This window comes from Dermochelys coriacea, chromosome 13, assembly GCF_009764565.3.
Source record: "Dermochelys coriacea isolate rDerCor1 chromosome 13, rDerCor1.pri.v4, whole genome shotgun sequence".
Lineage (NCBI taxonomy): Eukaryota > Metazoa > Chordata > Testudines > Dermochelyidae > Dermochelys > Dermochelys coriacea.
The window spans coordinates 36,720,738-36,734,363 of NC_050080.1; the positions used below are offsets into that span (position 1 = coordinate 36,720,738).

A 13,626-nucleotide genomic window follows, 5' to 3' on the forward strand; every position below is an offset into this window, starting at 1 on the left:
CAAACCCTTGGCTTCCACAGTGTCATGGAGAGTTATGACAGCATAGCTCACCCTTCTTTGCCCATTTATTACAGTGCTGCTACCATCAGTATACCACTCATGATCTGCATTTAGGAGGGGTATATCTTTTAAGTTCAGGCGGCTAGAGTATTGGGCATCTATGATTTCTAAACAATTATGTTTCCGTTTCTCAGTCTCCGGTAAAAGGGTGATGGGGTTAAGGGAGGGGCAAGACTATAAGATGACTTCAGATTTCTCTAGAAGTTTAGCCTGGTACTTAGCCATCCGAGCCTGGGTGAGCCAAAGGCCTCCCTTTGCATCCAATAAGGCTCGGACCATATGAGGGGTATATATCTGTATTGTCCCTCCCAAAGTTAGTTTCTCAGCTTCAGCCAGCGTCAGGGCTGTGGCTGCAATTGCCCGCAGGCACGCTGCCCATCCCTTTGCCACTTGGTCCAGCTGCTTAGAGAAATAGGCCACGGGACATTTCCATGCTCCCAACAACTGTGTGAGCACTCCTCGGTCCACCCCCTTTCGTTCATGTACATACAGCTGAAATGGCGTAGTGAGATCCGGGAGGCCCAGAGCCGGAGCTTCCATCAGCTTCCTTTTCAAGATTTTAAATGCCCTGTCAGCCTCTAGATTCCAATAGAAGGGGTCATGATCTGCTCCTTTTACACAATCATACAGGGGTCTAGCCCACAGTCCAAATTCTGGGATCCATATCCGACAGAACCCCGCCATGCCCAGGAAGGCTCTGAGGCGTTTACGATTAATGGGAACGGGAACCTGGCAGACAGCCTCCTTCCTCTCATTGGAAAGCTGACGCTCCCCATGTCTTATGTGGAACCCCAGGAATTGTACCATCGGGAAGGCAATTTGAGCCTTGCTTCTCGATACCCGATATTCTCGGAGGCCAATAAAATTCAGGAGTCCCACAGTGGCTTTGAGGCATGGGGTTAGGCCCACTGTAGCAATTAACAAATTATCTACATATTGAAGAAGAAGAGCCCCCTCCTCATTGTTCCAGTCTTCCAGATCCCTGGTCAAAGCCTGGCCAAAAAGGGTGAGGGAATTTTTAAATCCCTGGGCCAATACTGTCCAGCATAGTTGCTTTTTAACCCTTTTTGTGTCCTCCCACTCAAAAGAAAAGATTTCTTTGGACGAGGTATCTACAGGAATAGCGAAGAACACATCTTTCAAATCGAGGACCAAAAAATGGGTATACTGGCCTCCTACAGAAGCCAGTAAGGTATACGGATTCAGAACCAGGGGGTGCAGAGTTTTAACCCGTTCATTAACCGCCCTCAGATCCTGTATCAAGCGATACGTGCCATCAGGTTTTCGTACGGGCAGGATGGGAGTGTTCCAGGCTGACTGGCATTCCCGGAGGATTCCATATGTTAGGAACTGATTTATAGTGTTCTGTAAACCTTTTCTGGCTTTTTTCACAATTGGATACTGTTTAACTCACACGGGGCTTTTTCCTGGCAGGAGCTGAACCTTAACAGGGGCTTGATGGGTAACTTTTCCTGGGACCCCCGCTACCCACACTAGAGGGTACACCCGGTCTTCCCATAGGCTCCATTCTGGGGCTTGCATAGCTGAGGGCTCAACTGTAAGGGTCATGATCCCTGCATTCTCGGGGGGTAGGGTAAGGGTTATTTCGTCTTGAGTAAACTGCAAGGTGGCGCTTAGGCGACAAAGCAGATCCCGTCCCAGCAGAGGAGTTGGGCACTCGGGGAGATAGACCAGCTTGTGCGATATAGTCCTATTTCCCAAAGCGCATCTGCTGGGGCATAAACTGGGCACTTAGTGCCTCTGACTGTGGCACCCACCACGGTAAGGGAGTCTGCTACCGGCAACTGAAGGGGTCGATTCATGGCAGTTCGTGCCGCTCCAGAGTCCACTAAAAAGTCTATTTCCGAACTTCCCACCCGCATCTTTACTCGGGGTTCCGGGGGCAGGGCGGTCCGTCCCCCCTGACACCCCTATTCCTGCTCCTCCATTGCCATCATAGGGACGCCCCCCCTTTCCATTCCTCTCTGGGCACTCGTTCTTCCAGTGTCCCTCTTGTCTACACAAAGCACACTGGTTGTGACCCAGTTGTCTCTCCTGCGGGCCCAGATATCCGCGTCCACGGCCCCTTCATCCCTGGCCACTTCCTGTATTGCCGGCCTGTACCACCGCTACCATCATTCTAACTTGCTTTTTTTTCTTTTCTGCCTCCCTTAGACTATAAGCTCAGTTTGCAGTCTCTAAGATTTTTGCCATGGTCATGCCCATTAAATTCTCTTTTTTCTGAAACTTTCTCTTAATATCAGGGGCTGCTCTGCTCATGAAAATTCCCTTAATGATTGCCTCAGTTTCCTCATCATCGGGGTCTGCATTGGTGTTCTGTCGAATAGCATCCTGAATACACTGTAGGAAGGCCCCTGGGCTTTCCTTTAGATCCTGCATTACCTCATATGGTTTTGCCCAATTATTATGTCGGACAGCCGAGTGACAGAGTCCATGGAAAAGCAACTGCTTATAGGTGGTAAGCCGGGTCATACCCGCAGGATCATTTGGGTTCTACCTGAGGTCTGCTCGGGGGACCTGCTCATCCGGGTCAGGGACATTATTATGATCCTGGTCGTACCGTCTCTGTGCCTCCTTCCTTGCCTTGGACATGACCTGTTGTCGTTGAACCTCAGACAATAAGGTGCACAGGAGGACGTTGCAATTGTCTCAATCCGGCTTATAGCTGCTAAGGCAGCCCTCAAAAACTGAAATAAACCTACTCGGGTTGGTGGAAAACTCCTTTGCCTGTACTTTGAAAGCAGCCAAATCCATAGGGTTAAAGGCTCATGGGTATAGACCTGCATAGTCATGGCTGGACGCTCACCCGTGCCAGTACGGGAGATCTTAGTTTCAGTAAGTAAAGGATATAAGCCCACTGTAAGGGCCCTATCAGGTGGGGGCATGGGGGCCGAAGGGGACACCAGACCTGCCATCACAGTTGGGGTGGGGGTCTGGGGACTAACATTAGCCACTACCGAACAAGTCAGAGTCAAATTACATCGCTGTAAGACATCTGATCGATTACACAAAGCCAAAAAAAAGTGCGCATACAGATGTTCATTTCATTTTCCCGTTCGCTGACAGAACAAAAGTAACTGGAGGATCGTATTGTAATTAATTGACTCTCCTGGTGGCCACTGCTCCTGGTCCTTTAGTTGATATTGAGGCCAGTCAACTGTACAGTATCGTTTTAATTTATTCTTAGTCATTGGATCCGATCCAAATACCTTCCAATTTGCTAGGACACACTCTAGGGGCATACACTGTGCCCTCCCTCCCGAGCTCCATCCATGTCCCATGCCTATAGGTAACTCTGGGTGTCCCCAGGTTCAAAACAGAGCAGACAATCTGGATTTTAAAAGGTTCATACCTTATCCGAAGGACCGGTTCCCCACCGTCGCCTGCAGCACTTCTCCACTTATCAGGCGCGTTGCACCGTTGTGCCCTACTGGGCCGGTTGGGCTATGCCCCTCCGAGGCCCCCGGGAATTACACCGGTGTGCACTGGGCGTCGGTCGGAGTCCTCACCCGCTGGTCCCCGCAAGGGTTCCGGGCAAGGCTTGTTTTGTAGCCTCTCGCCCCACATTGGGCGCCAAAAACTGTTGCTGGCACCAAATGCCCGAGGCAGGCAACAGCTGGATTCGATGCCCGGTGTGTGTCGCCCAATAATCACAACGGGGTGGAGAAGTAGAAAAGTTTATTTGAAGCTTCAAGCGGTACAGGGAGACAACAATCTCAAATCCTGCACACCAGTGCAAGCAGTTACACATATTTCATACATTCATTTTTAAGCATGCTTATCCAATAGCAAGCTGCCCTAAGTATCCATATAGCCAATCCGATATGCCGGCCAGTTCCCCTTTTTCCTCTTATCATCTATTCCACCATATATGGAGTTGTTTGTTCAGCACTATCTAACATTTCTGTCCTGCTTGACCTAATCTTGCTCCGGCCAGTCTGCGCCTGCAATACACTGTTGCAAATTTCTCAGCCTGAAGGCTGTGAGTATTTCCAGGCAGAAAAGGGAAGGGGGGGGCCATCTGGGCCTAGAGCAAGGGGGCTTCATCGACACTCGTGGTCTTCCATCCTCTTGAGTTACCTAGTGGCCATGCCTGGTCTCCCCAACATTCCCATTTTATCTCTTTCCCCTCTCCTCACCTCAGCAAGGCCCTCTCTCTCTCTCTCTCTCTCTCTCTGACATCTCATAATTCTCTCAGGCATCTTCCCTCACTTTCTCAGCTCTTTTTCAGGCCTGTCTCCAGACCGTCCCAAAGGGAGGAGCTAAGATTTTTCATGCTTTCCTGAGCCCAGCCATGTAAGGTCTGGGTTGTCTCCTGTTCCCACCTCTGTGATTGCTGAGGGCTCTGAACACCATTCAGGTGGGCATCCAGCCACTTCTAGGACCAGCGCACTGTAATGATGAGTTGAAAACTTTAGAAATTAGGAAGCAGGGAAGCCGCCCTTTGCCTCTCTCCCGTAATCAAGCAATCAGGGCACTCTCCTTAGAGGTGGGAATCCCCCTTTTCAAACCCTTTATATGTACTAAGTATAAAAGAACAACACAGCATGTCTATGACTATGAGTGTTATTTGCTTCACAATGGCCATGTGCCCCCTGAGAGCCCTGAATGGTAAACCAGAAGGCTCATGCTCTGGTGTGGACTTATGGGAGAGGGTTATTCAAGCTGAGGGAATCTTGAAGGATCAGTAGGGAGCTCAGGGGCTGGACAGGAGGTGCCAGCATTCAGAAAGGCAAGTTACATGGTCTGCACTCTGAGAGTGGGCCTAGGGACCCCAAAAGCTGGGGTGGCAGCTGGACTCCAGTCAGGTCCAGGGGCTTGGATTCCCCTCAAAGCAGGCTGGTGGGCAGCTGGCAGAGGGTGCCTGACCATATCTGTGACGGGTGGTCAGAACTACAGTTGTGAGGGCCATATAAGAATGAATAAATACACACAGTTACACTAGAGAAGTTACCAATGTACAAGAGAGATCAGCTTTTCAGCTACATGAAACAGGCCAACAATTAATTACGTGGGGGGGGGGGAAATTGCTGTGAAGGAACCCAGTCACTGGATCCCTGGGAATTTTAAGCCTCGTGGGTCTGCACAAAGCCTTGGCAATGTCCCGGCCTGGGGGATCCTCCATCTAAGACTCCTGTGAAAAGATATGGCTATTTCCTGCCATGTCTTTTGGAGACCTAATTGAATTAAGTTTAAGTATATTTTACCTAAGATCTAATTTACCTAAATTTCAGTAAGGCATTTGATGCCACATGGGGAATTATTAGTTAAATTGGAGAAGATGGGGATCAATATGAACATCAAAAGGTGGATAAGGAATTGGTTAAAGGGGAGACTACAACGGGTCCTACTGAAAGGCGAACTGTCAGGCTGGAGGGAGGTTACCAGTGGTGTTCCTCAGGGATCAGTTTTGGGACCAATCTTATTTAATCTTTTTATTACTGACCTCGGCACAAAAAGTGGGAGTGTGCTAATAAAGTTTGCAGATGATACAAAGCTGGGAGGTATTGCCAATTCAGAGAAGGATCGGGATATTATACAGGAGGATCTGGATGACCTTGTAAACTGGAGTAATAGTAATAGGATGAAATTTAAAAGTGAGAAGTGTAAGGTTTTGCATTTAGGGATTAATAACAAGAATTTTAGTTATAAGCTGGGGACGCATCAATTAGAAGTAATGGAAGAGGAGAAGGACCTTGGAGTATTGGTTGATCATAGGATGACTATGAGCTGCCAATGTGATATGGCTGTGAAAAAAGCTAATGCGGTTTTGGGATGCATAGGAGAGGTATTTCCAGTAGGGATAAGGAGGTTTTAGTACCATTATACAAGTCACTAGTGAGACCTCACCTGGAATACTGTGTGCAGTTCTGGTCTCCCATGTTTAAAAAGGATGAATTCAAGCTGGAGCAGGTACAGAGAAGGGCTACTAGGATGATCCAAGGAATGGAAAACTTGTCTTATGAAAGGAGACTTAAGGAGCTTGGCTTGCTTAGCCTAACTAAAAGAAGGTTGAGGTGAGATATGATTGCTCTCTATAAATATATCAGAGGGATAAATACAGGAGAGGGAGAGGAATTATTTCAGCTCAGCACCAATGTGGACACAAGAACAAATGGGTATAAACTGGCCACCAGGAAGTTTAAACTTGAAATTAGACGAAGGTTTCTAACCATCAGAGGAGTGAAGTTTTGGAATAGCCTTCCAAGGGAAGCAGTGGGGGCAAAAGACATATCTGGCTTTAAGATTCTATTCTATAAGTTTATGGAGGAGATGGTATGATGGGATAGCCTAATTTTTGGCAATTAATTGATCTTTGACTATTAGCAGTAAATATGCTCAATGGCCTGTGATGGGATGTTAGATGGGGTGGTATCTGAGTTACTACAGAGAATTCTTTCCTGGATGTCTGGCTGGTGAGTCTAGTCCACATGCTCAGAGTTTAGCTGATTGCCATATTTGGGGACTGGAAGGAATTTTTGTCCAGGGCAGATTGGCAGAGGCCCTGGGAGTTTTTTGTCTTCCTCTGCAGCGTGGGGTATGGATCACTTGCTGGGGGATTCTCTGCACCTTTAAGTCTTTAAACCATGATTTGAGGACTTCAATAGCTCAGACATAGGTTAGGGGTTTATTACAGGAGTGGTGGGTGAGATTCTGTGGCCTCCATTGTGCAGGAGGTCAGACTAGACAATCATAATGGTCCCTTCTGACCTTAAAGTCTATGATTCTATGTCTCCCCCAACCAAATCTACACCCCAAAAAAGGAAATAAATCCAATCTAAAAAAATCAAAACCAGTATCTCTCCCCCAAAACAAAGAGCTGGTTTTGTTTTTAACCCAAAAAGGAAGAAGAGCCAAAGACTCAATTAAATCTATGAGGGACTTAGCTATTCCTGTGTATTTTATGTTGAAGTTGCCCAGATACTACAGTGAGGGGCCATAATATAAATCCCTGCGTTACACACTGAAATTTTTGCAAATCAAGAGACAAGGTTTTCAATTGGTGTCGTCCCATAGCCAGAGTGCTACATTTTGATGGAGGATGCCTGGGGGCTACTCCCAGCTATGCCAATGTCCTGTTTCATAACGCTATGGGAAACACGTCCCTTCGCTGGATCTTTGTATAATGGGGATAATGATACTGGCCACGCTGTGTAATGTGCTTTGAGATCTATGGGTGGCAAATGGTCTCTTAGAGATAGACATTATAATTAAAGGCATGGCAACTTATTTCCCGTTTTCTTGGGCTCTTGACGTATGCATAGCACATATGGGAAAAGGGAGATTTCTTTTGGGATTTGAATGCTGCTGGCATTGGCTTTGGAGCTACACTGTTCTAGCAAACACCACAGGGCTAATTCCCTTGTGAAGGTAACTCTAAGTGCTCACCAGCAGGAGGGATCAGGGGAGATCCCAGCAGTAGGAAGGTCCAGAGGAGGCTGCTGTATCCGATAAACCCTGCAAGAATCCAGAGCAGGAGTCATATAAGGGTTTGTGCGGTGCAAAGAATGATGCTGGGCGCAGGAGAGATCCAACCCAACAGCATCGTGTAAGAGTCTCTGGAAGAACTGAGAGGGCAAATCTGACAGCGAGGCCAGACCCAGGCATCGTTGATGAAGAGGTCGCTGCTTTATGCTGAAGATAGGAAAACCCCCAATCTCTTCCTTGGACAAAGTCCTTAATGTGAAAGACACTCTTCTTGGGCAGTGTCCTCACTCCCTGGGAGTTTTGCCTGAGTGAGGACTTTAGCATCTCACCTTGATGTACTTCTTGGGAAACTGATGAAACTTAAAAGAGATATCTCTATCCACAGAAACATCTACCTATCTATCTCTTTATCAAACCCTTTACTCAGCCATCGATATCTCTAGCTATAGCCTTACACATTTATCTATCCCTCTATTGAACCTCTTAAACTATCCCCCTATATATCCCTGTCTCTAATCCTTTATAATCCCTCTATCTAACTACCCCTTACACATCTCTCTCTATCCCCTTAAACATCTATCTACCCCATAAACACCCCTTTGCCTGTCTAGCCACCATCTTACACATCCCTCTGTCTATCTGTCCTTCACTCTCCTGCTCTTTAGCCATCTCTCTCTCTCTCTCTCCTTAACATTTCATCTTGTTCTCAGGGAATTTTCCTCCTCAGTTTCTCAGCGGCCTCTCCAGACTTTCTTTTGGGGCCAATTCCTATGCACTTCCTCAGCCCAGTCTTGGGAGATGACACAAGTCTGCCACTGAGTATCTTCTGCCTGGATTGCAGAGGCAGTTGAGGGCATGCAGCATTTCCTGGGATATACTGAGCACCACATAGGAATGGGGTGTTGTTACCTTAGATTTATCTATTCCCATTTAGTAGTACAACAGTAAGGAATAAAACCAGCCTGAATTCTTTAAAGTTTGAGCCTCCAGGGTGGTGATGGATTATTGAGTTTACTGGAGCACTGGGAATGGCACAATGAGTGAAACGATTTAAAGCTTTATTTAGAATAAATGGGTTAGCTAAAGTGAGCAGGCATTTCAATATAGCCACACACTGTATTTTACACTCACCCGCTAAGATGAAATGATGCCATTTCGGGGTGATGCTTTCTCTCACCATATCTTGATGGACAATGGGCATGTCTAATTTAAAATTAGCCTACTACCCTTCATGTAATCACTTTTAATCATGCCCATTGATTAACTAACTTTCAGTCTGTCTTTTGCTGTATCTGTATTTCTGCTACCATAATTAAATATTTCCTAGTTTCTCATTTGCTTTTTAATGTTATACATTGCCATAATTAACATCTCTGTAATAGCCATATGAAGAGCTACCAATATTGATAGCATTTTCAATAATACCAGCATTAATTTAAAAGACTTGTAAAAGCCAATTAGGACCAAAACCTGCTCACACCATGACCAGGGGTTCCACCCTAAGACATTTCTAACATACCTCTGAATTGTCTCCCTTCACTTTATTCATATTTTAGGAAGCCTTCCTTGGCTATTGTTATGCCTGTTTTTTTTTAGGAAACAGTTTTGGATCTGCTTACATTTCAATGTATTTCTGTAGAACATAAACAAGCATAATTTCTATAGACCACCGAGGAAATTGGCATTCCATTGAATAGCAACTGGAAATCCTTACAGATTAAGAAGCAGGGGCACCTGTGTAAAAACATTGCCTGGCCATTTATTGCTCCATCTCAGTTTTCAAGAGGAAGGATACTCCTGTGATTATGGTACTCGCCTGTCAATGGATGACTTGGGGCTTATACACACTAGTGCTTACTTTGGTATAATTTATGTCACTCAGGGATGTGAATAAGCCACCCCCCTGAGCATTGTAATTTACACCAACCTAAGTGCATGGGCAACACATAATGGGATCTGGGGGAGGCTAAGCCTCCCTAAACCTCCGCTAATGCTCCCTGCCAGGTCTGAGCCACAGTAGGGATCATATCCTCCAGGTGGCTGGGGCTCAGGGAGGCTTGGGCGGGCTGGCACTGGGGACGGCTGAGGTGGGCAGGTGGGCCGGGGCTCAGGACAGCTTGGGTGGGCCAGGACTTGGGGTGGCTTGGGCAGGTGGGCTGGAGTTCCTCTGGCTGTGGGGAGATTGGGGCTCCTCTGGCCCCTGCAAGCAAGAGTGGTGGGGGTGGGTCCTAAGTGGAAGGGGCAGGGCAGGGGGCTAGCCTCCTCAAAAGGGGGGCTTCATGCGCCACCCATGTCTAAGCGCTGTTGTGGACAATGCTATGTCAGCAGGAGAACCTCTTCTACCAACATAGCTACTACTGCTTGGGGAGGTGGCATAAAGCATCTGCAATCTAGCAACGCAACAGCGGTGCAACTACATCGGTACAGCAGCGTTGCTGTAGCGATTTTAGTGTAGACTAGCCCTTGGTTTCTCTTCTCTGATCTACCACAGATTTCCTGTATAGCTTTGAACAAGTCAGTCTGGGCCAGATTTTCAAAGGTATTTAGTCACCTAATGGGATTTTAAGAGCATTTAGCTGCCTAAAACCCATTTAAATCCGTTTAATTTAATGTAACTTATTAATTAATAATAAATATAAATAAATTAATGAATTTAAATCAAGTTTCCCAGAGGCTTTTGAAACTCCCACAACTCACATAAATATGTTTCAAATCTGGCCTCAGAAGCTTTTCTGGAAAATATGTTTTAACCATACACAATAAGTTGAGCTCAGTGCAGGGCTAACTGGGGACATTCTTTGCCATGTGTCCTAATGAACATCAGACATGATGATATAATGATCCCTTTTGGCCTTTAATCCTATGAGTGTAGAGAGCTTACTTACATTTATTTTTATTACAAATATTTACACTGTAAAAAACAAAATAAATAGTACTTTTCAATTCGCCTAATGCAAGTACTGTAGTGCAATCTCTTTATCATGAAAGTGCAACTTACAAATGTAGAATTATGTACAAAAAATAACTGCATTAAAAATAAAACAATGTAAAACTTTAGAATCTACAAGCCCATTCAGTCCTACTTCTTGTTTAGTCAATTGCTCAGACAAACAAGCTTGTTTACATTTGCAGGAGATAATGCTGCTTGCTTCTTGATCATGTTACCGGAAACTGAGAACAAGTGTTCTCCTGGCACTGTTGTAGCCTGTATCACAAGATATTTACATGCCAAATGTGTGAAAGATTCATATGTCTCTTCATGCTTCAACCACCATTCAACAGGACATTCATCCATTCTGCTGACAGGTTCTGCTCAATTATGATCTAAAGCAGTGCGGACCGATGCATGTTCATTTTCATTGTCTGAGTCAGATGCCACCAGCAGAAGGTTGATTTTCTTTTTTGATGGTTTGGTTCTGTAGTTTCCACACTGGAATGTTGCTTTTTTAAGACTTCTGAAAGCATGTTCCACACCTTGTCCCTCTCAAATTTTGAAAGGCACTTCAGACTCTTAAACATTGGGTCTAGTGCTGTATCTATCCTCAGAAATCTCACACTGGTACCTGCTATGCGTTTTGTGAAATCTGCAGAGAAAGTATTCTTAAAATGAACATGTGCTGAGTCATCTTCCGAGACTGCTATAACATGAAATATATGGTAGAATGCAGGTAAAATAGAATGGGAGACAAAAAATTCTCCCCCAAGGAGTTCAGTCACAAATTTAATTAACACTTTTTTTTTAACAAGTTTCCTCAGCATGGAAGTATGTCCTCTGGAATGGTGGCCAAAGCATTAAGGGGCATACAGATGTTTAGCATATCTGGCATGTAAATACCTTGCAACGCCGGCTACAAAAGTCTCATGCAAATGCCTGTTCTCACTTTCTGGTGACATTGTAAATAAGTGGGCAGTATTGTCTCCCATAAATGAAAACAAACTTTTGTCTTAGCAATTGGCTGAACAATAAGTAGGACTGAGTGGACTTGTAGGCTCTAAAGTTTTGCATCATTTTGTTTTTAAGTTCAGTTATGTAACAAAAAATTTCTACATTTGTAAGTTTCACATTTACGATAAAGAGATTGCACTATGCTACTTGTATGAGGTGAATTGAAAAATACTGTTTCTTTTGTTTATCATTTTTATAGTGCAAATATTTGGAATAAAATTTATAATTTAAAGTGAGCACTGTACACTTTTATTCTGTGTTGTCATTGAAATCAATATATTTGAAAATGTAGAAAAACATCCAAAACATTTAAAACATTTTAACTGGTATTCTATTGTTTAACATTGCAATTATAACAGTGATTAATCATGATTAATTTTTTGAGTTAACTGTGATTAATTGACAGCCCTAGTAGAAAAGTGATAGATTAACAGTTTTGCAGCTATTTGTAAAACTGTTACAAATAGCTGCAACTATCAGCTGGAGCGGAATCTGTATCTCAATACCCTATGCCAGGAGTTCTCAATCTTTCCAGACTACTGTACCCCTTTCAGGAGTCTGATTTGTCTTGCATACCCCAAGTTTCACCTCACTAAAAACTACTTGCTTGCAAAATCAGACATAAAAATACAAAAGTGTCATAGCACACTATTTCTGAAAAATTGCTGACTTTCTCATTTTGTTTGTTTGAAATTGTAGTTTGCACTGATTTCACTAGTTTCTTATTTAGCCTGTTGTAAAGCTAGGCAAATATCTAGATCAGTTGCTTTTTCTCAATCACCAGTTACATTAAACAGATAATGGCGAAAGTGGAAACCTACACACACCTCATGGAGAAAGGAGAAGGGGGAAATAAAACGTCTGTCACAGAATTCGTCCTGATGGGATTTGGGAATCTTCCTGGAATGCAAATTCTTTTCTTCCTGCTGTTTCTAGTAATCTATATAGTCACCATGGCTGCAAACACCCTCATTGTAGCGCTAGTTGTGACTGATCAGCACCTTCACACTCCCATGTACCTCTTCCTGGGAAATTTGTCCTGCTTGGTGATCTGTTGCCACTCAACCATCCTTCCCAGGATGCTGGCCAGTTTCCTGACTGGGGACAGGACCATTTCAGGCTGCATTGTGCAGTTTTATTTGTTTGGTTTCCTAGTGACCACTGAGTGTTATCTGCAAGCTGCGAGGTCTTATGATCGATACTTAGCAATATGTAAATCTCTGCACTATGTCACACTTATGATGGCAGGTTCTGTATCCAACTAGCAGCTGGATCATGGCTAAGTTCATTCATAGCTCTTAACATATTAATGTATTTGGTGTCACAATTAGCCTTCTATGGCCCTAATGAAATTGATCATTTCTTTTGTGACCTCACCCCAGTGATCAATCTCTCCTGCAGTGACACCAGTCTGGTGACCGTGGCAACCCTCTTATTGTCCTCCATAGACACTATTCCCCCATTTATATTGACCCTGACATCTTATGGTTATATCATCTCCACCATCCTGAGAATCCCTTCCACCTCTGGGAGACAAAAGGCCTTTTCCACCTGCTCCTCCCACCTTATTGTGGTTACAATATTCTATGGGACCTTAATGATTGTCTACATGTCACCAAACACTGGTGCACTCAGAGCCCCAAACAAAGTGTTTTCTGTCTTCTACACACTCTTGACACCCCTAATCAATCCTCTCATCTACAGCTTGAGAAACAAAGAGTTCAAGGAGTCCCTGAGGAAATTTCTGCAGAAGTTTAGGATGTTCCCATGAATTCAGATAAATTGATTGAAATGGGATTATATCAAATCATTAGTCAGAAAGGAACCATCTACATGGTCCAAGTTCTTATCAGTCAAATCATCCTGAGTTTTAGGAAGAAGATACAGAGGATTTTTTTAGAGTTGTATTTATTTAGGTAAACAATGACAGATCCTCAGCCGGTGTCAATGTCTAGAGGAACATTCATTTCTACTGAGTGATGCCATTTAAACCAGATAATGATTTTCCTCTAAATATATTTTTAAAAATCTCATCCTGAGCTCCAACTGTCTTTGCCTAAATAAAAAATACAGTTCAAGTGCATGATGGGAGATTAAAGCATTCTTTTTTATTCCCAGTATTATTTCAGTCTCTCTACCTCTGGCTGCCCAGGGTTCTTGTTTTGCAAGGA

The 13,626-nt window shown here is 44.4% G+C and overlaps 1 pseudogene; it reads left to right on the plus strand.

The window, feature by feature from the left end:
* Positions 1-12,408: 12,408 nt before the first annotated feature.
* LOC119841630 lies at positions 12,409-13,164 on the plus strand (annotated as a pseudogene).
* The last annotated feature ends 462 nt before the right edge of the window (positions 13,165-13,626 follow it).